This window comes from Leopardus geoffroyi, chromosome A3 (genome assembly GCF_018350155.1).
Source record: "Leopardus geoffroyi isolate Oge1 chromosome A3, O.geoffroyi_Oge1_pat1.0, whole genome shotgun sequence".
NCBI classification, from domain to species: domain Eukaryota; kingdom Metazoa; phylum Chordata; class Mammalia; order Carnivora; family Felidae; genus Leopardus; species Leopardus geoffroyi.
Window position 1 is genome coordinate 59,353,037 of NC_059336.1, and position 24,203 is coordinate 59,377,239.

The following is a 24,203-nucleotide window of genomic DNA, read 5'->3' on the forward strand; positions in this document are numbered from 1 at the left end:
ATAAAAAACAAAATAAGATACCACTACACACGTATCATAATGACTGAAATAAAAAATAGTGACAATACCAAAAACAGGAAAGGATGAGGAAAAACTGGATCTCTTATGCATTGCTTGTGGTAATGTCAAATGGTACAGCCATTCTGGAAAACAGTTTGACAGTTTCTTATAAAACTAAACCTGCAACTACCATATGACTCAGCAATCAACACTCTTATCTTTTATGCCTGAGAAATGAAAACTTGTATCTACACAAAAACCTGTTTATGAGTGTTCACAGCAGCTTTATTTGTTATGGCCCAGACTGAAATTCACCCCAATATCCTCTCATAGGTGAATGGTTAAACAAACTGGTACATCCATACCATAGAACACTACTCAGCAATATACAGGAATGAACTATTAGCACACTCAATAACTTAGGTGAATCACCGGTGATTCATGTTGAGTATAAAGAAGCCAATCTCAAAAAGTTACATTCAGTATGATTTCACTTACATAATAACATTTTTGAAATGACTAGTGGCTGCCAAGGATTAAGGATGGGATTGGGGGTAAATAGAGGAAGGTATGGTTGTACAAGGGCAACAAGAGGGATCCTTATGATGTTGAAACTATTTAACATCTTGACTGTGTGGTACATACATGAACCCACTCAGGCGATAAAACCGTGTAACTCCTAATACCCACACACACAAACACAGACACAAAGGCATACATACAAATACAAGGAACATTTTGGAAATCTGAATCAGCCAGTAGTGTAGAGCAGTGTCCATTCCTTGGTTGTGATATTATACTGTACTTGTACAAAATGTTACTACTGGAAAAACTGGGAAATATATACAAAGGATCTATTCTCTGGATCAGAGTTCTCAACAGGACTAAAATTTTTCTCAATGCCAAGGATATCTTCCCTGGCTTTTTGTTTCTCACACAACACTTAGCACTGAGCCCACCACATAGTAGCTTCTCAATAAAGCCCGAGAATTCCCTTATAATTGATTATCTCATCTGATGAAGTAGGGATGAAAGACTATCAATATATTTATCAACAGATACTTGGAAAAGTTTCAGGTGTGGATATTTACCTTTCCCAAAGACAATGTTACACATGAAGACCACTGGCATACGCTGTGCATTTGCTACTCCTGCACATAACATGCATGACTGCAAAGACTAGTATGACAGGACTCCCCAACAGTGGTTCTCATAGCAACCAGCAAAGAGCCACTTCACGTGTGTACTTGTAAAATCACTGGACATGACTCATACTTGCAATCCAGCTTCTGCTAGGAGTATTTCTTTCTTGGTTTCACATTTTACTATGCTTATTATCAAGCACATTGTGGTTACAGATTTAATATTCAGTGATGTTCAGTCTCAAGGGGCTCTGTACTGGGCCCATCTATAACCTTAGATGAGAGATGATTACATTCAATTCAATTAACCAATTGAGCATTTTCTATGTACAAGGCACAAACCTGGGATCTCTAGGGGCAACAGAGATGAATAAACAATGGTTCCTGTTCTCAGGCAGCTGACAGGTCACATGGAGGGTCTCTACCAATGCTGTCAGAAAAGATTGGGTTTGGTATGAGCTGTCAGTCAGTACTGATATGAGGACCTTGGAAGTGATGACTTCCTCCTGGACAGTGTGGGTGCACTGGAGACAGGCACAGGTTTACTGAAAGAGCTGTGGTCTACAATGGTTAGGAGCCTGCTTGCCAAATCAGCCTATCTAATCTGAATCCTTACATCATCACTTACCAGCAGGTAATCTGAGGCCCATTCCCCATCTTTAGAATCAGGAAAATATTATCAACCACCTAGAGTTGGTGTGGGAAGTAAAAGAAATGCATGTGACCTACTTAGCACAGAGCCTGGCATAAAGTAAGTACTTCCTAAATGTTGTCTATTATTATGTATCTGGTAGGGAAAAGAGATGAATAAGACATAAGTCTTCTTGAGCTGCTTTCCATCCAGTGGTATGCTAGACATGCATACAGAGAGATTACAGGACAATAGGATCCATATTATTACAGACCAGAAAAGATGAGTGTGCCTCTCACTCAGGAGGCCAACAGATGGTTCGTGGTCATCATGGTGCCATTCACAGCTGCCTAAAGCAAGTTTCATTTATACTCTGCCACCAGCTTTAGCACTCGCCATTTTGCAAGGACAAATAACGTGGGCTGAGCACACTGATTGCCTCTGCCCCCTCACCGTGTTCATCTCCTTGTTGCTAGATCACCACTGCACTTAGCTGTTTGCAACGCTGCAGAAGGAGAAGTGTTTTCTGTGGGTTCTCCTGTAGGATATTTCTCTCCTCAGTTCCCCAGGATACACATGGCCCCAGAAAGAGAGAAGTACTGAGGACTTATCATTACTACATCCCCTTCAAACACAGGCACACCCAGCTTGCTTATAGCTCACCACTTTTGGTGTGAGAACAGTATCAAAGCAGTCACTGTCCATTTCTTGAGGGGTGGCAGGAAGGTCAGGGTGGCAGAGAGATTGCATCTTACAGCTCAAAGCATCTTTCTCCTCCTTGCTCTGAGTCAGTTTTTTGATACAGACTGTGCCTTCATGGACTCACTGTCCTGTGGTCCAAACTGCTTCGAGGTACAAATTCTCTCCATGCTCAGTAGCCCTATCTTACATCCTGGAACATGGCAGAGCTGGGCATATTCACTTCTAGTGTCCATCAGACACTGATTCATAGTCCTCTGCACAGAGAACTGTACAGAAATAGAGAATCGACCAGTCATAGTTTACGATCTGAGGTGGGAACTTTTAGAACTGTCAGTTTGAAGTCCTAGTAAATTTTGTCTGAACGTAGTGATAAAGAGTTCTTGTTTTAGAAGGAATAATAACAGAGTAGAAATGTGTGCCATTTATTTGCTTTCTTGATGAATATCAGTGTACAGGAAACCTGGGGGAGTCTGAGGCCTCCACACAGCCTGCCTATCCCCGGAGTTGTGGGCAGTAACTGCAGGTAAAACAGTCATGGGAAAATTGCAGCTTAAGGTTTGCAAGCTGAAATCTAGAAAAAGGGCAGAAACTGTGAAAGCGATCATACAGAAAAGGATCATTGTCAAGGGGAATCTGTTTGACAACCTGCCAAAGAAACACGCAGGTCAGAGTTTGAGTAACCACGGTGGGCACCAACGGCCCATAGTGCATGGGCCTGTGGACCAAATAGAGGCACCTCTGTGATCTCACAGAAAACTCCAGCATGTGATGGTGGGGTCCAGTGTGCTTAGACCAGGAACTGTGGGGTCCTTTTCTCTGAACTGGGGGCATGCAGGAGGTGAGCCAGGGTCCCATCCTGCCCCATGCCACTAACATGGAGAGTACATTCTCATGAGGTCCCAGGATTTGAGATCCAAATATTTTCTCCAGGTGTAAAGGATGATTCCTGGTTTAGAGAGAACAGCTCCCTTCTTCCCTTTAGCCAAAGTCCCCAGGTCTAGAAATTCTGTTGCTGATCAAAAAGTAGCCCTAAGGAGGATCAAAGTAGAGGTCAAGGTTACAGCCTTCACACATGTAAGGTCTCCCTGCCCCTAAACAGCCTCTGGGGTCCAGGGTTGTTCCAGCCCTCCTGTGTCTTTCCACTGGTGTTGGCACCCAGGAGACCATCCTCCTCCTCTGAGCTCCTGGGACTCTGCCAGGCTTTCTCAATCTGTCCTGAAGAATCACCAAAACTGCTTACGTTGTTTTAATTCAAACCCCATCCTGGAGCTTTAAATGTTCCCAATTGGTTTTATAAAATAAATATCCATGCTGCTAGGATTGAATAAGTACTGATTATGTAAGGACAATGCTTCTGGGTCCTTTGGATGCACAAGTAACACTTGAAGAACTAAAAGGAGGCACAAGCAGACCAGAAGGTGACCAGGATGGTGAAGGTGCTAGAAGCCATGTACAGGAGAAGCCACCAATGTTATTGAACACGGGAAAAACCAAGGGGCATGAGGCAGGTAGACTTGGGATTGTCAGGTGGGAGAGGAAGGATACCAGTTCTTGTAGTTCCAAAGGCCAAAGCAGGACTAACAGGTGGCCATTTGGAGGGTGGAAGACAGATCTCAATGTCCCTAAGTGGGCCTTGAGCCCCTGCTGCTGGTTTCTAGAGGGGATGTCTATATGGAAAAGTTGTGCATGAGGCTGCAGCATGGAAGGCTCATGCAGAAAATGTGAGAAAGGAAGGGGGTATGAGCACCATCCACTCTGCAAGTGGGCAGACCCTGCAAGCCCCACCCACCTCAAACCATCAGCATGATAGAACCCACATACCCCTGAGCACCCATTAATCATTGAGTTTGGTGGAGCTGGATGTTCAGGTCCTCTGCTGGGGGTTCTGGGGAATGAATTCCTGCTCTGGGTGGGAGGTTGAGTTAAATAAACCCTAAAGCTCCCTTACAGCTCTGAAAGGCTGCATTAAATCATGGTTCATCTCATTGTTCTTCAGTAAGCTCCAAGCAATGCACCTAGAGTCTAGATCTGTACAGGAAGGAGTGAGTCCTCCAAATTCGGGCACCCCACTATACTGGGCACCAAACATACATGGCACTCTTTTCTTTTCTGTGCCTTAGATGTCTGGATTCTTTTAGTCCCATCTTTCACTCTCTATGCATCTCTACCTAAACACTAGTTTTATTCTAGTTTTTCCTAGGGTATTCTTGCTCCCTGGGATGCAGCTGTCTTGTATCCAGCCCCCTTGATCCAGGGTTTCCAGCAGCTGCTGCCTGGGCTCTGGGAGCACTGGGCCTCACAAAGGTCAGACAAACTTTCCTTCTGTTCAGGTTTGCACAGGTGACCCACTGACCTACTTTTCTGTACTGCTTGGCATAACTCAGCATCCTTGCAATCAAAGGGCCCCTCCTCCACGGATTTGTGATGTTTAGATTCTATGACAGGAAACATGAGGGTAACGGCCCTGCAGATAAAAATGTAATGCATTGAGGTGTTCACGGCCTCCAGGCTGGCTCTGTTTAATTGCACAAACATCATTTATCACGAGACACGTGACAAATTCATCTGCATTTTTTTCCAGCTTATAGCTCTGCATTCTCTCATGCATGTCCATTAGGTTTGCTTCTCCTACTTACATATTTAAATGAAAACAAATTGGCTCATTTACTCTGAGATGCTCAGCTTGACAGAGATTGAAAGTGTGTGTGTGTGTGTGTGTGTGTGTGTGTGTGCGCACGCACATGTGTGTATGTTGTATTTGTTTTGCCTCAAAGGGTTGGGATGTCTGGGTGGAATGGATCATTCAAAAACGAAGAAATTTCCAGAATGTCTTCAATCATCTGCACAAAACAGAGTCTGAAATTGCTTAGGAAAAAGCTCATTGATAAAACCACAGCCACAGACAAAAGCAAATCAATGTGGCAGTCTGTTGCAAATGTTCCAGCGTCACGTATCATTTACACCTTCACAGAGCACCGCAACCAATTGTGGAATGACATTTTCCTGCCTGTGTGAACTGGTTTGGAAGAAGACAGCTGCCAGGGGAGCAAAGCCCAATACAATGCAGAACGGGGATGTGCTGAAACACAGAGTCAGCCCCAGGTCAAGGAGGAGGAGGGGTGGCTGCCTGAAAATGGAAGGCAAGCTCTCCCACAGTGAGGGGAGAAAGTCAGACTGGGCACCTGGAGCCCTCCTTATAGAAGAGATGTACGAGGCAGGAGGCCCAAGCAGGAAGAGACCCTCTCCACTGGAGACATTTCCCCCCTTTTAGATGTATTGTTCTTTTCGAATGACACGAGTAATGGACAGACACCTGACAGAGGAGTGTGAAGAAATTCCCTTTACTTCCTCCTCCAATCCCAATCCTTAACTCTTTATTGTGTATTCTTCAGGAACTCTCTATGTGTTTAAATGTCTGGTGTTGAATATATATACATAAGATTATATGGATATAATCTTACATAGGTGGCATCAGCTGCATTTAGAATTGGTCACTCCCTCCTTTTTGAAGCTCTTTCTCCCCTTGGTTTCTAGGGCTTGACCTCTTCAGGCTCTCCTCCTACCTCACTGCTCACTCTTTGGTTCTTCTCCACCTCTCATGCTGGGTCTTCCTCACATGAGTGACCTCCTAATAAGGGAGGTCCCAGACAGAGTCAGGGACCACTTCTCTACCTCTTGGGTTTCTCCTAGTCCTATAGCACTGCATAGTGCTTACAAGATGATAGCTCTCAAGTATGTTCCTCCAGCCTGAAGCTAGACCACCACCTGCCACACCTGACATCCCAGCTGGGACCTCTAATAGGCCCTGCAAACCAGTCCAAGGCAGAGCCCTTGATTTTGTCCTTCCTGAACCTGCTCCTCTCCCAGTCTACCCACCATTTACTGGCCACACACTGGGAATCCTCCTTGGTTCCTCTTTTCTTTCTGTAATCCAAACTGTCAACAAATCCCAGGGCCACTACCATTCAGAACCTGCTCACTTCTCACCCTGCCCCCACCACCATGGTAGGTCCACAACCGTACTTCACCTGAACTACTGCTGTTGCCTCCTAACCTGCTCTCCCTGCTTCAACCACCTCCAGAAGCAATGCTTTTCACAGTAGATAGACTGAGCTTTTAAAATGTAAAGGCAGAGGCGCCTGAGTAGCTCAATCAGTTGAGCATCTGACTTTGGCTGAAGTCATGATCTCACAGTTTGTGAGTTCGAGTCCCACGTTGGGCTCTCTGTTATCAGCACAGAGCCTGCTTCAGATCCCCCCCACACACCTCCCCCGCTCATGCTCGCTGTTTCTCAAAAATAACCACTAAAAAAAAAAGGTAAAAGCAATCATGTCATGTCCCTGCTCAAAATACCCCCTGCCATACTCAGAACTGAACCTAAAGGCCCTGTGTGGCTCATCCACTGCCATCTCTGGTCCAGTTTCCTACCATGGCTCCAGTGGTTTGGTTTTGTTCATTACTACAGCTCTGGCACATAGCAGATTCTCAATATATGTATTTTAATTAAATGAACTAATTTTTGTTTTCCTTTTCAAACTTGACTACCTTGGAAATTTTTTCTACTTACTTCTGAATTTGCCCTGATTTACTTAACTATTCTCTTACTGATAACAATTTGAGTTGATTCATTTTCATAGGTTCCATTTTCATCGAAAAATCTGGGAGAGGAGTCCCAGTCCTTACAGGGAACCCATGGATGGGTTGCAATGGGTCTAGGAACTTCCAAGAGTATATGTGGGACTCCCTAGGTATGTGAGTATGTAAGTCCTTGGCTCAGCAGGAATATGGTTTCTTAATACAGGATGGATCAGGATATTTGCTTAAACTAACCCAGGCGATCCACTATGCTGGCCCTGCCAACCCCTAGCAGGGGAAATTAAGCAACTTAGAAGAATGCTGTGGTCAGTCCTGAGACGTTGAGGCAGTGTGTTCTGGATGAAGGGGCAGAGTTGGGAAGGGTAGACCTGCCACTACTCCCTGGAGATCTATGGCTGCCTCTACACTTCCACCGACCTCCTCACACTCTTCTGACCATGGGCCTAATGAAATCTTCCTGTCTTCAGGTAGCACACAGGAAATGCCTTTATAACTATAAAATGCTGTTTTGCTTTTCTGACTTCCCAATTTCTCCATCTCCTAATTCTGTACCACTGATGGTGGACAAAGGTGAGAAAGAGAAATATAAAGCAAAACCACAATGAGATAAAGTTGGTGAGTGTACCCATGAGCTCTTTAAGATGCAAAGAGTCTCTGAAAATTCTGCCGAGGACAGCGTTGCCTCCAGACCCGTGCCTTGCTGAAGGATTTGTTAATCATGCAGCTTTGGGCTGCTGTGGGTTCCTCTGTGCCCCTCAGCAGTTTCTGCTGCAGCACTGAAGTCACTTACTTAAAGCAACAGGAAGGAGTGCTGCTGGCCAGAGTTGAGGGAGAAGGAAGGGATGTTCCCTACAAAGCCTTGAGCAGCAGGCTCCCTCCCAGCTCTAGAGGAGCAAGTCTTGCCCACCTGCCAGTCTCTCAGGAGACCCTTGTCTATCTGCTCCCTACAGGCTCCTTAAGGCTCTGGATGACACATCCTGGCTCTCGCTCTGGACTCAAGAGTATGGGTGATACATAGTTCTCCAATTCAATGTCAGATATCTCAAGGTACCTTCCTGACAAACGAGTGGCTTTGATGCCTTAGGGTAGAAGAATATAGTGAGGAGTTAAATTTAAAGACCTGTACTTTTAAAACTAATACTGTATTATAAATCTAATGTAGCATAATAATTAAAAGTATGGAATAAAAGACAGACAACCCAAGTATGAATCCCAGCTCCATACTGATTGTGCTCTCAGGAGGGTTTCTTCATTGTTCTGCCCCTCAGTTTCCTCTTCTGTAAAACGTCAACAAGATAGCAGTTCTCTGTGGTGGAAATCCTTGGCTACTCTCCCTTTGCTGTAACAGCAGAATTGTGGAGTGGCAGGTGCTGGTGGATTCTACCACATTTCCCAGCCTCCCCTGCAGCGTGGCCATGTGAGTTCATCTCCCACTGAGTAAGTGGAAATGACTTGTGCTATTTCCAAGTTGGGCCTTTGAAGAGCAGGTGTCTGCCTCTACACCCTTGTTCTCTGCTTCTGATGGCTCAAGTAGCAGTGACCAGAGCAACTTTAGAAGGCACATGGAGACAATGGTAGAGGAGCCATTAGCCTGACCATGTTGCCTTCCAACTTGGAATGCATGGTGTCACAAGAGGGAGAGATAATCTTCAAGCTGGGTAGAGCCACTTCATTTCTGTATCTCTTTCTTAAAGCAGCTATTGTTATCCTCACTAAAGGCCTACTTCACAGAGGTGTTGGGAGCATTCAATATGTTAATAAATGCAAAGGAATAGGAGTCAGTGGTGTATATGTGTTAGCTAATAGTACTGGTGATGAAAATAATAATAAAACATCATCATGTAATTAGGAAGGAGTAGCATATGTAAAAATTATGTGGTGTATTTCAATGCTGTGTATCAATGAGACATGTCTGATGTAGAGTTTTCTACTGTCCGGCCCATAGATAGCTCAGCACCACTGCCCAGACAACCCACATTCAATTGGTAACACAAAACAGTAAAGCACGTGATATTCTGAATTATTTCTTTGTTTACAAAAGGTCTTTATGATAACTAAAATAGTGTACCCTTCTTAGAAAGTTCCCACGAAGAGTAATTAAAAACTTGTGCCAGGAAGAGGGGGACAGAGTGATACTGATCCTGCTGGATGGCTTTCAATTACTTAGGAATATAAATGCAAAGAAAACTGATACACCACCCCTTTCTAAATCTGTGCTATTTCTTTGTGCCTTCTTTCCCGCTTGTCCACTCTTACGTGGGCACTTTGGGTAGGTGCATTTCCGGAAAAGGTAGGGTGTTCATAACCACTAACTATAGAGCTCACAGCCCCTACAGTGGTTGCCCTGGGACGCATGCTCCCCTGGTTGCCTGGTTACTAGTGGAGAGGAGAGCTGCAAACTGAGAGGAGCTGGGAGCAGGCTGTCCAGAGGAAAAGCAGACGGGCTGCAGAACTGTGGGGCTGCCAGGAGGCTTTTGTTCTGATAAGTGCATGGAGTTGCTGCAGCTTTACCGCATGGTGGTCCAGGCAGAGACAGCTGCCCCTGCTGCCAGTCAATGTTAACATACACTCAGCGCCCACAGGGGGCCACTGTGTCAACTGTGTTGATCCCTGCTTTGGACAAGAATGAGAAACGCCTGAACTATTTCCAGCTCCCCTGGATGACAATGTTGACAAGGACCTCCCACTCCCCAGCCCCAGAACTGAGCTGGAGATGGATGGCACCCAGACGGAACCCAAGGAGGCAGGAAGGCTGCCGTGCCACAGTCACATCCTGCAGCCCAAGACCAGAGTACTTCTCACATCACAACGGCATTTGTGAATTAGCTCTGGAGGTCCATATAGAGCTAGATAAACAAAGGACACCAAGAGCTGTCTGACTCCCAGCCTGTCAAGGGATCCCAGATTTCTCCATTACCCATGTAGCCCCTATACCCAGCCAAGTGTCTGTGTAATGTGGCTACTCCACACGTTTGATACACCTGAGTGAAGGACTAAGTGAGCAGAAGGTAGGTCAGCAGGTGGTCACAGGCCCAGGCTCTGGCCGCAGATAGCCTGGTTCTGCCACTTACAGGTGATACAACATTGGCCTAGGTCATTTCCCCTCTCAGGTCTCAGTATTCTGATCCCTACAATGGCAACAGATAGAATTGCCTAACAAAACACTGGACAGATTCAACATAAGGAAGGCAAAGTGCTTAGCACAGAGTCTTTCAAATAGTATTTGTTCAATAAATGGAGCGACAGTCTCAGTTGGACCTTTCTGTTGTCCTGGAGTAATTATCAACAGCATCTGCTTTCACATTTAAAAGTGTCCCAGTTTGAGTGATGAATGATATGTTCTATCAACAGATGATGATGATGTTGATGATGATGATGACAATGACTAACTGGGGCAGGAGGTTATTCAGGGACTGGGAGGGGTCCCTGCACGCAAACCTGAGCATATGGCTTTCAGCCAACAACCAAGGCGTCTTCCCTCCCAGCTCCATTCGCCCGCACCATGCATAAGTGAAGTTATGTGGGTCATCACACATAGAGCAGATCAAATCAGAGGCCACATATGGGATGTTTTGTTTGAAAGGCACCCTGATCTCAAGGAGCCACCAGCCCTACTGGACAAGGGCAGTGAGGAAAAAATAAGGCAGCCAAGAGTGGACATGAGCAGGACAGTGAGCAGAAAGAAGAGTGTGGTGAGTCCCCTGGGTGGGGAAGCTAGTGTGCTTGCTCACACAGATGCAGAAAGACTCCTGAGAGCTCAAGGTGGGACAGGGCTATGGAAAACCCTCTAAAGATAATTCCATGACTTTCTTCCTGATATTGGTTTCTCTCCAGGACTTCCCTTTGTTTTCTCCTCACAAGGAGCTTTACAGAGATCTTGCAGGTGACAACAATTACAAGCATGTGTAAGGCAAAGCCCCTGAATAACACAGAAGCAACAGCCATCACTTGTGGAGTTGGAATTCAGCACTGCCCATGTTGCCAGTCATTTCTTTACAATTTCTTTACCTCAGCAATCAATAAGACTAGTGCTGTTATCACCCTTTAAAGATGGGGGAATGTAACTTGGAAGATGAAGCCATTCCTCCAAGTTCTCCCTGCTGGAAGAGGTGGGACTGGGATTTGAACTGGGTTTCTCCAGCTCCAGGGCTGTTCAGCCTACCAGCTCCCTGGACATTGAGAGTTATGTACCATGACACAGTCAGAATGGGAAGGCTCCCTGCAATCCAGGCTGGCTGCTGCCCCTGGCAGTCCCCACAGCCATGGAATAAGCCAGAAAGTGAGGACTGAAAACACCAGGAATGTCCCATGGATGGAAGTCTTGCCTTCAAAGTACAGCCCACAGAGAGATAGCACACGTGGAGTGTCAGCTTTGTGGGAGTGTCAATCTGAGTCTCACCCAAGTCCCCTCAGGGACTTAAGGATAATAATAGCAATATTCAACATTACCTGAGCACATATGATGTGCCAAGCTCTAGGCTTGATGCCCCACTTGAGTTATTTCTTTTAATATTCACAGGGACCCCACGAGGTAAGTGTATGTAAGAATGGGTACAAACCCCCATCAACACCAGTCCTGGCTAGCTCTATCTCATAGGCAGAAACCCAGTGCCCAGAAGTTTCTGGAAGGGAGAATGTTCTCTACTCAGGGCAACAATTTAACCTCCTCTGAACATGAAATGGGACAAGTTCCCATCTATGGGCCAGTGGGCCATGGGTGGTGGCAGGTGTGAATCCTGAGCAAGTATGAACCTTTCTGGTCAGTTGGCTTCCTGGCTCCATCACAAATTGTGTGTGTGTGTGTGTGTGTGTGTGTGTGTGTGTGTGTGCGCGCGCGCGCACGCGTGCCTGATGAACACTCAATTCTATCAAAGGAAATCACAAAATGTGAAAATTAATTTTTCTCTCCAGGAGAGAAACATCAGGGACTACAAAGTACATTAAAGGTATAATATGCAGAAAGGAGGTCAGGCTTTGACCTTGGCCAGCAGACTTTGGCCTTGGATCTTAGGAAGAAGCTGTAAGAATATACTGTGTCAGAACCTCAATGTGTCATTGAGGTGAAAGACAAGGCCCCAAATGCAGAGGTACAGGAGTGGGCCTCCAGTTCCTGGGACCTGGGGCAGGAGGCATAGGCAAGGGCAGGCCCAGGAAAGTCTGGGGGAACAGATAGATTATCCAGGCAGGGGTTCAAGCACAAAGACTCAGTTACCCACTTGGCAGCAAGGTGGGAACTTAACAGGAGAAAGTTAGGAGCCCTGTTGCTAAGACTGGGCTCTGAGAGAAGAGCAAGATGAATTGGACACTGAACCCCATTTCCTTATGAGGAGTGTCCCTGGACTCAGGCTAAAAGAGCTAAGGGCTGCCTTATAGGTGCAGGTCAGGTGTGGAGAAGCATGAAAACAGGGCTGGGAGAAGAGTGACCTGGTAGGTCAGTCCCACATGAGACCTCCAATGTTGGTCTGGACACTGTGCAGGCATAACCTGGCAAACAGTACAGCTGGACATAACTTTTCATGCACTGCTTTTCAGAGGGGCCCCCAGAGCACCTGGCTTCCAGCATGCTTCTGACAGCATGCTGTGTGAAACCTTTGGAAGCAGTTCCCTTGTTGGCACTTCCAGTAAGAACTGGGTTCCCCAAAAGTAGGTCAGGAGCTCCCGGGAAACTTATGGATTCTGACTTTGATTTTTCCATCTTGAAGTTCAAAGAGCATGAGTAAGTTCACTGGAAGAAAAACAAATGCCTTTTTTTGAAATCCAAAACATGCTTGGCACGAAGGGAACTAAAAACTCAAAGAGCCAGGAAAATCCTAGTTGTGGCCTAGCAAATACTCACCCACTGTCTGACCCCAGTCTGTGGTCATGGCTGGTCCCCACTGAGGTGGGGCGGGTACAGCTCCAGATACAGAGAATATGACGCTGGATGACCCAGTATGTTCTTTGTGCTGCCACCCTCTGCCCAGTCCCGCTCATAGTGACCACAGAGTACACTGCCACTGACTCTCTTTCCACCTGAGCCCTAAGGATGATTTATTACCTCAGTGAACGTCTGAAGCCTTTTGTATAGTGAACAGGTTTCTTTATCCCTCTTTGCCAGAAAGGGGAAATGGGGGGATCACAGCAAGGGGAAGGGCATCATTTCACCCTTGGCTCATGGCTCATGATATGATAGAAGTATGAGCCATACAAAGAACCCAGATCTTTAAGAACCAGGACCACATGCTGTTTATTTTGTATCCACAGCAGTATTTAGCCAGGATCTTGTCCAGAGTCAATTCTCGATGAATAAATGAGCAAGGAGCAAAGCTTGTGTCCTCAGAGTCTGGCATAACAGTATCTACCTATTGGAAGATGGGCTTAACAGTAAGGCACAGGCAGTGAATCCTGCTCTGCCTCTTGCCAACTCCAGTGGGCTTCTATTGATTTGGCCTGACCAGCATCCCCTCCACCTTCTTCAGGTAATAAAATCCTGATTTTCCAGTGATACGCCATCTCTTCTCCATTCTCGATTCAATTAATCCAATTTGGGTGGACAGGACTACCCTAGGCTCTGGTGGCCATGTGACCTAACCCAGAAAATCACAGAAGCAAGTGAAGAATTTATAAATGATTTCAATTTTTGGAGGCAAATAACTCCTACATTAGAAAATGATTTTATCGGGGGGCACCTGGGTGGCTCAGTCGGTTAAGGTCCGACTTCAGCTCAGGTCATGATCTCACTGTTCGTGAGTTCAAGCCCCGTGTCAGGCTCTGTGCTGACAGCTCAGAGCCTGGAGCCTGTTTCAGATTCTGCGTCTCCCTCTGTCTCTCTCTGCCCCTCTCCCACTCGTACTTTGTCTCTCTCTCTCAAATATAAACAAACATTCAAAAAAATTTTTTTAAATGATTTTATCTAAGTAAGTCCAGATGGCAATATTCATAAATAAGCTGCTTTCAATGGCCCTGGCCTCTTGCCCTTGAAAATGTTAGATGACTATAGCAGTAGATACAGGTTACCTTGTCCTCAGACAGCAGAGAACATTTATACAAACGAATAAGTGGGAACAAATCAGATTTAATCTCATGTTGATAAAACTTCAACAGGAACAAGCACCCCTTGATCTAGTTGTTAGAGCCAGCTCAGCTACAATGAGATGTGTTTCAAAGTTTGTACAGGAATCAGGGTGGAATTTATAATGCATCTTGAAGATCGTATTCTTCAAACACATATATTAATACAAAACAAAGAAAAAAAGCAGTCTCATCCACAGCTTGGTCAATTTGCTGACTTTGGAATGAGGGTTACAGAATTCTGTGATTTCCTCACCTGTGATCTTTTCATTTCTGGTCAGGTCCTAAGCTTTTTGGTTGGGGTGCTGCTAATAGTTCATTTCAATTCCCTCCCAACTGGACATGGTGTCTGTTGGCTTCACAGTCGAGAAGGCCCTGATCCATGACCATGAGGTGGTGTCATCATCTGCAATTGTCTATGAGGACATGCAACGTTGGCCACTCTTCGGTGGCAAGCCAAACACCAAACTCAGGGCCATCAGATTCTCAGTTCAGTCTATTAAGAGTCACTTTGTTCCAGGGCAAATGGCACTTGAGTAGTTCTTTTAATGGGCTGGGTGAAACAACCCCTGGTTTCAACAACAGTTTATGGGATTCATTAGGCCAACCCAAGGATCATGTAGGCTTTTCACATAACTACTAGAGAAAGGCGGCCTAACTCTGGGCTGGGACCCAAGGTCTGGGCTGTGCAGTGTCAGGATATAGGCACCTCAAGAGGGAGAGGGTCCCCAAAATGCCTACCAAAATGGAGCCTCCATAGAGAGGATTCCATGCAAAGGGGCTTCAGATAGCAGAAGACATAATAAAAGTCATCCTAATCCCTTGGAAATGTTCCAAAAATAAATATGGAAGCAGTATTAGGTTCCATCCTTCTCATTGGAGAACCAGTCCTTTGGATTTGCCAAACTTAGTTTCCAGGTGAAAGGTTGCCAGTTTTGGGACTTATTACTATTTATCCAAACCAAAAAATAACATAATTGGGGACTTGTCCTAGTATATTTTTTTCCTTCTATTATCACTCCAGTATTTTTTTAAATACTAATGTTAGTCATTCTCTAAACTGAAAATGGGGGATAATGGTGCCAGTATCACATTGCTTAACTATTGACAAAGCAGAGGACCAGAACTCATGGGAATTCTGACTTTCGGGCCGTCTGGATTTACCAGGGACACAGCCCACCTCGTGAACATACTACGTGTGCTCAGTAGAGATTTGAGTGGAAGGATGATGACAGGACTATCCCCTTTGCAGAGAGAAGAGTCTGAATGCTGCATGACTACGGCTATAGCTCTGGAGTTCATGAAGTTTACATCCTCTCTCCATTCATCCAAAACATCCCTTTCCGAAAGGAATTCCTTCTCTATGAAGCCTTTTTAACAAGTCCAATGCTCAGTTCAGGAGACTCTCCCAGAATTAACTGACTTGAAACTACAATTTTAGTCAAGGGACTCATAAGAACTAATCAACTCCAGTATGTGTGCACCCTTCATTATAATCTTGTTTCTTTCCTCCCTGCTTTATTTTCAAAAGGTATTTGAAGCATCTTCCACCATTAGTTCCTTTCTATCTTGTGCTTGGATCTACATGGTTTGAGCTCTGCAGTGATTGATGGCCCGGCACAAAGTGCTTGTGAGAGCGACAGCAGGAGAGGAGGCACAGTGTTTGCAGTTTGGGTGTGGGTGACCTGCCTGGGGAAGAACAGAGAGAGACCTGGGTGACCACTCTCCCAGCAGAAGCCAGGAGTGTGGACACACAGTGGACAAGCTGCTAGCTGGTCTCATTGAGTCTGCTTCTTTCCATGCTTCTGCATTTACAGCATTTAAGTGCACACATCCCACCTAACTTTCTCTGACTCTATATTCAAAACTGTATTTTGGGCTCCTGCCTGCCTTCCCCTTCGAGGGAGAGTAAAGCCCCTCAGTGAAGAGGCTGAGGGTACTCAGACACTACCCCATGCCAAGACCAACATGGCAATGACACATTCATCAGCACAGGAAGCATGGTGCTTGAGGCCTTCAATCCTGTGAGGAGCTCATGTAAATGTTTTAATTTATTTTACAGTCAGAAGGAAAAATTAGTACAATAATGGATATAAGATGATGAATCCAGTCTGGATTATATTCATCTTTATACAATGCAGTCATAAAATATAATTTTTAATATTTCTTTTATAGGGGAAGGAGCCCACAAAGGCAAAAGTGCCCGGGGCGTATGAAGCCCTATGTGGCCTGAAATCTTCTGACTAGACGAAATACTAAGGAAACTGGAAAGCCAGGGCACAGCAATGCCTGTTTCCTTCCTTCTTTCAATCATTTGACCCTTTCTTTTTCTTGCTTCCTTTTTTCCTCTCTCCTTCCTTCTATGTGCCCAAGAGGAAAAAAAAAAAAAATGTGTGCTTGAAAGAGTGGCCAGACAGCCTGCCCTGTCAGGGAAGACGCTGAGGGAGACATGCTACCCGCATCAAACAACAAAGAAGCCTGTGGGACATAGTAGACAACGCCTGGCCTTCCACTGCAATAGCCCCCAAGGCCAGGCCTTACCCCAGGTCCTCATGCTAGCTCTGTCACTCCTCTGGGTGTTGAGCAACCTCCCCATGCCCAGCACAAGGATGAGAAGGGCCAGGCCCTCCCTGTTGGGAAGGGACACAGAACAAATGGGCAATGACAGAGCAGTGTGACACACACAGTACATGATGCCATGGTCAGATGGGCTGGGCTGCGGAGGCAGTGCTGTTTTCCAGAGAGGAGCTCCTGGACCCCAGTGCCAAAAGGTGTGGAAGGCCGGAGTATGAGAGCAACGCAGTTGGGTTTGTATGTTAAAACACTCAACTCTGCGGCCTGTGGAGAATTGATTGCAAGGAGACAAAACTGGAAGCAGGAAGGCAGTTAGGGAAATGGAAGTCAACCAGAAAAGAAGGATATGGATCTGAATGAATTTGGAGGTGTCAGGATGTAGAGGAACCAAGCAAACGTGAGAGACTATGGAGTGAGATCTCTGAAATCAGAGGCAGGTGGGGTGGCTCAAACCTCTTGGGTCATGGGGAGGATGTGGCATCTCCTGGGAAAGGAAGAGAGAGGAGGCTGGGAGGCTGGGTTTGGAGTGTGTCGATTTTGAGAAGCATCTAGATAGGCTTCAGTGGGCACATGGAAACCTGGCAGACAGTCTAAGCCAGAGATAAGCAGTTTTCTCAAATGAAGGAAGGCTCTGGTTTGGATGAGCATATATGTTCCTGTGGTTGCCTAGGGCAACCACCATGGATACTCTAAGCTCTAGGAATTGATGGCTTTTTACCATGTCAAGAGAGAGTTTGCACAAAATTCCTTCCTGGGTCCCGACAGAGAGTCTGTGGCTCTGAGGACCACTGGGAAACAGCAGTGGGCTGCTGCCCACAGGATGGCCATCTTTCCGTCTACTCAGTTGCCGCCTGGCCCTAGCACTTCAGGCCTCAGCCCCCACACCTACTGCCTGCTCTTTGCAGCCATCTGCTCCCACGCTGAAAAGTACTGAGCTCTGAGCTTAGTACCCACAGAGGCAACAGAGCATGAGGAGGGTGGGTGAGAAAGGCAGGGTGGGGTGAGGTGGGCAGTAGGAAAGGGAGTGGACAGGAAGTCAAGGAGACTTGATTTCTGGTGTTATAACCTTGGGTGACCTTGGACAAGTCACTACCTCTTTCTGAACCTCTGTCCTCAAGCATTAGAGGTTAGATTGCTCTATTGATTTCCACAGTGGTCTGCAGTTCCAGGGTACTGCAAGTCCAGGAACTCATGGATCTGGAGAGCCTGGGCTGTGAGCACTCACTGGCTCTCACATCTATTATCTGTGTCTTCCCGTACAGGACACGGTGTGATCAGAGCTTCCTGGCTGTGGGGTGAAAGGTTCCTTCCCTAACCCTTCTCACCCTTTTCCTAGCCAGCTAGTCCAACAGAGAGAACAGCTTAACTGCTCTCAGCTTCAGCCAGACCCTCCCTTTGCCTGGTGGGGCAGCCCTGGACTGCCTATAGAGTCCCTACTGGCCCAGAGAGGCAGGTGGACCCTGCAGCTCAGTATCTCCTAACTGCCTGCCCTGGACCACCTTTCCCAGCCCATCAAGGGTTTCTGTCTTCCAGGAGCCTCTTTAGAGCTGAGGGGAGCATCCTCCAAACTCATGAGCCTGTATTACTGTCTAAACAAGACCCCAATCCTTAGTAGTGTGAGCCTCAGCCTGGGTCCTCCTCCTTGGGGTGCAGGGGTGTGACACACAGGGGTGGGCCACCTGCTTCACTCCACATGCAGAGGTAACAAGGCTTAGAGTTCATAATGGCAGTCAGGAGAAATAAAGTCCTCCCATGCCAGCGATGGCCACTGAGATGTTGCCATGGTAAAGGGGAATCAGCAGACCAGCTGGTGCTGGAAGAACTGTCAGCACTTTGACAGTGATACTAAGGCCAGTGGAGTGCACAGGACAAAGCTTTGTTCTGCTCCAACAGCATAAGGGAAGAAAGGCCCTTTGACTCCTGACTAGGTTTTACCATCGCCTTGGTTCTGAGTTCAACTCTAAGGATTCTTAGAGTCTACTGCTTATTTGTGAGGTTAGAAGACAGGATAAGAAACAAACAACACCTAGTACTTGACAACCACACCCTACTATGTGAAATCATGTTCCCAAGCCCCAAGGAAGCAGAGAAGGGAAAGGCAGAGCTCCTCATTTCCAGGTATTTATTACCCGCTTGGGAGACAATGACAAAGAGATTTCAACGCCATGTGCCAGAAGAAGACGTGAGCAGTACAGCTATGGATGATGAGTCCCAGGTCCTCCTGGTGTCCACACCTGTGGTTTAGTTCTCTCTACCTGCTCTGTGCAGGGACAGGGTTGGGCTGATGTTGCCTCCCCAAACCTCAAAGCAGGCTCTGATCAGTAGGGGCTGGACAGCCCACCCGTTGACCACTCTGTTGAGCATAACCCCCTCCAGGGTAGGCTTATCATTCCCATTTTCCATCAGGGAAGATGGAAGCTTGGAGAAGTCAGGCAACCCACACAGTTAAAGGGTAGTACCCAGATTCACAAGCAGGTTCATCAGATTCCTACACCCATCAGGGATGGGAGAGAAGAAACTGGCCTAAAAGATGTGGGCTCTGAGCAGGCAGAAGTTAGCGGACAAATGGGAGAGGAATATTCCAAGAAAGGGAACAGAGCAAAGAAAAAATTTAAAGGATTAAATTCAACATGAGAAACATTTTGCCATTTGTTTGAGTCAAGTAATTTATGCTCTAGACTTGCTTCTGCTTAACTCAATGGAATGCTTAATCTTTCTGAAATTTAATTCCCTTTCTTGCAAAATGGGGTATACTTACAGGGTTGTAGGGATGCTGTGTTAAATGTAGGTGCTTTTGGATGCTTAGGCAGTGTATAAGTTCAGTGTTGTTAAATACATTCCATTGATAGGTAACCACCAAGTTAAGGGCAATATGTGTGAAAAAAAGCCATGGGGTATCAAGAACTGCCAGGAAAGAATGCAAGCAGAAGCCTCTCACGATGCTGCCCCCTACTTCTGGTGTATCCCAAGTTTCTGTGAAGCTCTTCACTGCCCCCTTCTTCCACAAGATGAGTGGCTATAAGAGGAAACATCCCAGTGAGGAGGCAGGGGTAGTGTGCTGGTGGAGCTCACCTTCACTGGCCACCCTGCATGACAGTTCTGCCTGGGGTCTGGGCTGTGAGTGCAGAAAATGCAGTTCAGAACTGGTGCAGGGAACCCCCTGGTGAGCGATCCTAAGACTCAGTGATCCTGAGGCTCTACAAGCCAACGCCCACTGTCCCTGCTCCCCACGGCCACGTCCAAATCATGCCTATCCTAGACTCCCTTGACTGTGGGTCCCAAGGCCTCTCAGACTTGGCTGTTCCAGCTGCCTTGGCCTCCACAAGGAAAAGCCTTTTTCATTTCTATCTCTGTGTGTGTGTTTACTAAATTTAACCTTATTTCTGTAAAACTATTCAAAAAATAGGAAAAAAAAAAATAGAAAGTTGCAATCACCCCAGAGCCCACCACCTAAAAATAACTTAAAAATTTTGTGTGTATGAATGTTATTCCAGAATTTACCCAAACCTATATGCAGAAGAACAGATTTATGGAAATAATTATGTAAAATGGCATTTTAATACACAGTTTTTTTTAAGAAGCAAAGGCATTAAATTCAGTTTTCACTGAATTTATCATGAAAAAAAATGAAAAAGACTAGCAAATTTCAGATGAATTTTTCTTTTGTTTGAGGCAGATAATTTGTACTCTATTATTTCAAAATATTATTTTCAAAACATATGGAAAAGTAGAGTGGACAATAAAATGACCTTACTGTCCACTTTTAACAAATCTGGACACGCGCCTAGGTTAAGAAGTTCTGCTTTCTTCTTTTCTTTTTCAATGAAAATGTTAATGTAAAAAGAATTCATTAACAGAAATATACCTATAGGCATGATTTCCCAACCAGTCAAATTCTGTTCCTGGATGCTGGACACTGGGTACTCAACACCTACCCACCCACCCCCACCCCCAACACCTCTGTAGTCAAACCAGTGCTTAAGTCAGACACCAGGCCCTGCAAGCATTTTACATTCATTGTCTTGTATGCTCACCCTTATCTAGAAAGTCTGCCCTGTTATTATCCCTGCTCTGGGCAAATGAGAGCTCAGAGGGCAAAGCAACCAGTTCAGGTGTAAATGACAGAGCTGGGATACAAATTCAGGTCTGTCAGACATCAGAGCCTGGTGCTAGAGATAATTTTTAAAGGATTTTGGACTCCATGTAAGCTGCTCAGGTACTTAAGCTGACAAGGAACAAAAACTCTGGATGAAAAAAGATTTCAAGAGCAGCCGGTAACATCAGAGCTCCACTACTCTAAGCAAAGTGAGAGGAAATTTCTGTCCAGAACATCATCTCCCTGGACTTCCTATAAGAAAAGTTTGTTTTGGAGTCCTCTCTTCTCCCTACTGTGTCAGGCAGTGAGACTGAGTAGAGCATCATTCAAAAGATGATGGAACCTGAGCATGACAGGGCCACCCTTGCCGATGCTTCCTGATTTCAACCAATTGATCAAAATCTAGTGAGCTGTGACTCTCAGATATTAGCTACAGATGAAGCTGTTTTTAAGAGTTCAAAATTCAAAAATGATCACTTTTGGGGGGAATATTTTGCAATAATGACCGAGGCTTAAAAAAAAAAAAAAAAAAACAGTAAAAATGTATCTCCTGAGAACTTTGGAGCTCAAAGCCAGCCTGATGTGCTAGCCACCAGCTCCCAGGGCACAGAGACAGTGAGACGAGCCACTGTGACACCATGTACACTGGGGCCACCGCAGCCGCCACCTCCAGCTGCAGTTTCAGTTCCTCAGTCCTGCCTAACCAACAGGGCACCAAAGGACCTGTGTATGAACTGCACCAGTCAGGGTGCACACAGGAGGCCGAAATCACACCAGTAATTTGAACAGGAAAAAATGTAACATAGAAGTGTACTAAGTAGTAACAAGAGATTCACTACTGACAGGAGATAAAAGAGCTCTAAGAAATACTTTTGGGCTAAGGGGGAGCTCCAAGGAAGTCTCAGCCAACTTGGCTGAGACTCAGACCTCAGGGAGAGGGTGTTCATGGGGTTTTCTGAGCCACCTCTGGTCTGTACCCAGGGCCCAGACTGGTGATCAGGGAGCCTCTCCAGGGTATTAGCAAATCTCAGTGGAAGGTGAAAGCCCCTGGGTGTCACACATACCACTGGCAACCATGCCATAGGAGCCAGAAAGGGGAAACACCTGCAACCAAGCAAGAGGAGAAGCGCTTTCCTTCTGCAATGTCTTTCCAGAACCTCCTAGTGACAAATCTAACAACAACAACAAAATGTTTACAGGGTCCGGCTGCAGCATCACAAAGCAGGGCAGAGAAGCTTGATTTGGAGTTCAGAAGCAATAAATGAGTATCTAGCTGCAGCACTGTTTGCAACAGCCCCAAACTAGAAATAACCCACATGCTCATCTATAAAAAAGGATAAGTAAGCAAAATGTGGTAGAAACATACAAAGGAATAGGACATTGCAGTAAAAATGAGTGAATTCTAGCCACACACAATCACATGGCTGAACCTTAGAAACATAAAGTTGAGTGGGTAAAGAAGCTGCAAAAGACAACATACTTATAAAGCTTAAAAACCAAAGAGGTTAGAGTGGGAGAGAGCCAAAGCATAAGAGACTCTTAAAAACTGAGAACAAACTGAGGGTTGATGGGGGGTGGGAGGGAGGGGAGGGTGGGTGATGGGTATTGAGGAGGGCACCTTTTGGGATGAGCACTGGGTATTGTATGGAAACCAATTTGACAATAAGTTTCATATATTGAAAAAAAAATAAAATAAAAATTAAAAAAAAAACCAATAAAATGACTGACATGTAATTTAGCTATACATATAGACATAGAGGAAGCTATTTTTAAACGAGCAAAATAGAGGCACCTGGGTGGCTCAGTCAAGTGTCCAACTTTGGCTCAGGTCATGATCCTGTGGTTCGTGGGTTCGAGCCCCGCATTGGGCTCTGTGCTGACACCCCAGAGCCTGGAGCCTGCTTCAGATTCTGTGTCTCCATCTCTCTCTACCCCTCCCCCCTCTCTTAAAAACGAATAAAAATTTTTTAAAAAATTTTTAATGAGCAAAATAATGAAAAAAATATCCAGAGGAGTGGTTACCTCTAGGAGCGAGATGGATATAGGACTAGGGAGAAGCACATGGTAGTTTCAAATATATTAGTAATATTCTAGTTCTTATATTGATGGCAAGTTCATGAGCATTCATTTAGTCACTATGCCTCATAATTTACATGAATATAATACTTGTTACACATATACTTCTGTACATGTCAAATACTGCTTAATAAAGTAAAAGGAATCAAGTCGTATGAGGTGAGTTGGGAGTTACCTGGTCTAACAACAGCTCCTGTTCAAAAAGCCTGGATATCTTAATTGATACAGTTCCATATAAACCAGCACGTGCCAGACTATTGGCAAAACAAATGCAAACCTTGCAGAAACATAAGCAAAGTGCCCAGGACAAAGGAAGCTGTGGTCCCTGCTCTATCACTCTATGAGGATCAGATTACATTGGGCTATCTGTCCCCAGTCCTGAGGGACCTTCCAGGAACACAGACCATCTGGAGCACTTTCCAGTAACACACAAATGGCTTTCTTGTAGAATGAAGACCAGATTTAGCCCAGGTAGTTCACAACCTGGAACAATAGTAGGAGAAGTTGGAGGGAATTGGATCTTGGCTCAATTAAAAGAACCATGTGTAAAACTGAATATGACAAGTGTTGGTGAAGATATGAAGAAAATGTAATCCTTGTTTCTTGCTGATGGAGATGTAAAATGGTACAACCATTGTGGAAAATGGTATGGCATTTCCTCAGAAAATTAGACATTACAATGTAATCCAGCAATTCTACTTCTGGGTATCTATCCAAAAGAATTGAAAACAGAGACCCAAACAGATAATATTCGTGACAGCATTATTCCCAGCAGCCAAACATGAAAGCAACCCAGTACCTACTGACAAATGAATGGATACAGAAAATGTGGTCTATACGTACAGTGAAATATTATTCAATCTTAAAAAGTAAGGAAATCCTGTCACATGCTACAACATGGATGAACCTTGAGGACATTATGCTAAGTGAAATAAGCCAGGCACAAAAGAACAAAACTCTGTAGGATTCTACTTACACGGGGTACTAGAAGAGTCAAACGCATAGAGACACAAAGCAGAATGGTGGTTACCAGGAGCTACGTGGAGGGGCTGGGGGAGGTAGTGGTTAATGGACACAGAGTTCTAATTTGGGAAAACAAAAAAGTTCTGGAGATGGATGGTGGGATGCTTGCACAACAATGAGAATGTACTTAATGCCACTAAACTGTGCACTTAAAAAATAGTAAATTTTAGGGGTGCCTGGGTGGCTCAGTCGGTTAAGTGTCTGACTCTTGACTTTGGCTCAGGTCATGATCTCATGGTTTGTGAGTTCAAGCCCCAAGTCAGCCCTGTGCTGACAGCATGGAGCCTGATCAAGATTCTCTCTCTCTCCTCCT

General features: G+C 45.4%; 1 long non-coding RNA gene across 2 annotated transcripts in view; it reads right to left on the reverse strand.

The window, feature by feature from the left end:
• The window catches only part of LOC123580655, a 167,202-nt gene that overhangs the window by 141,875 nt on the left and 1,124 nt on the right, over positions 1-24,203 (reverse strand). The window lies entirely within an intron of this gene.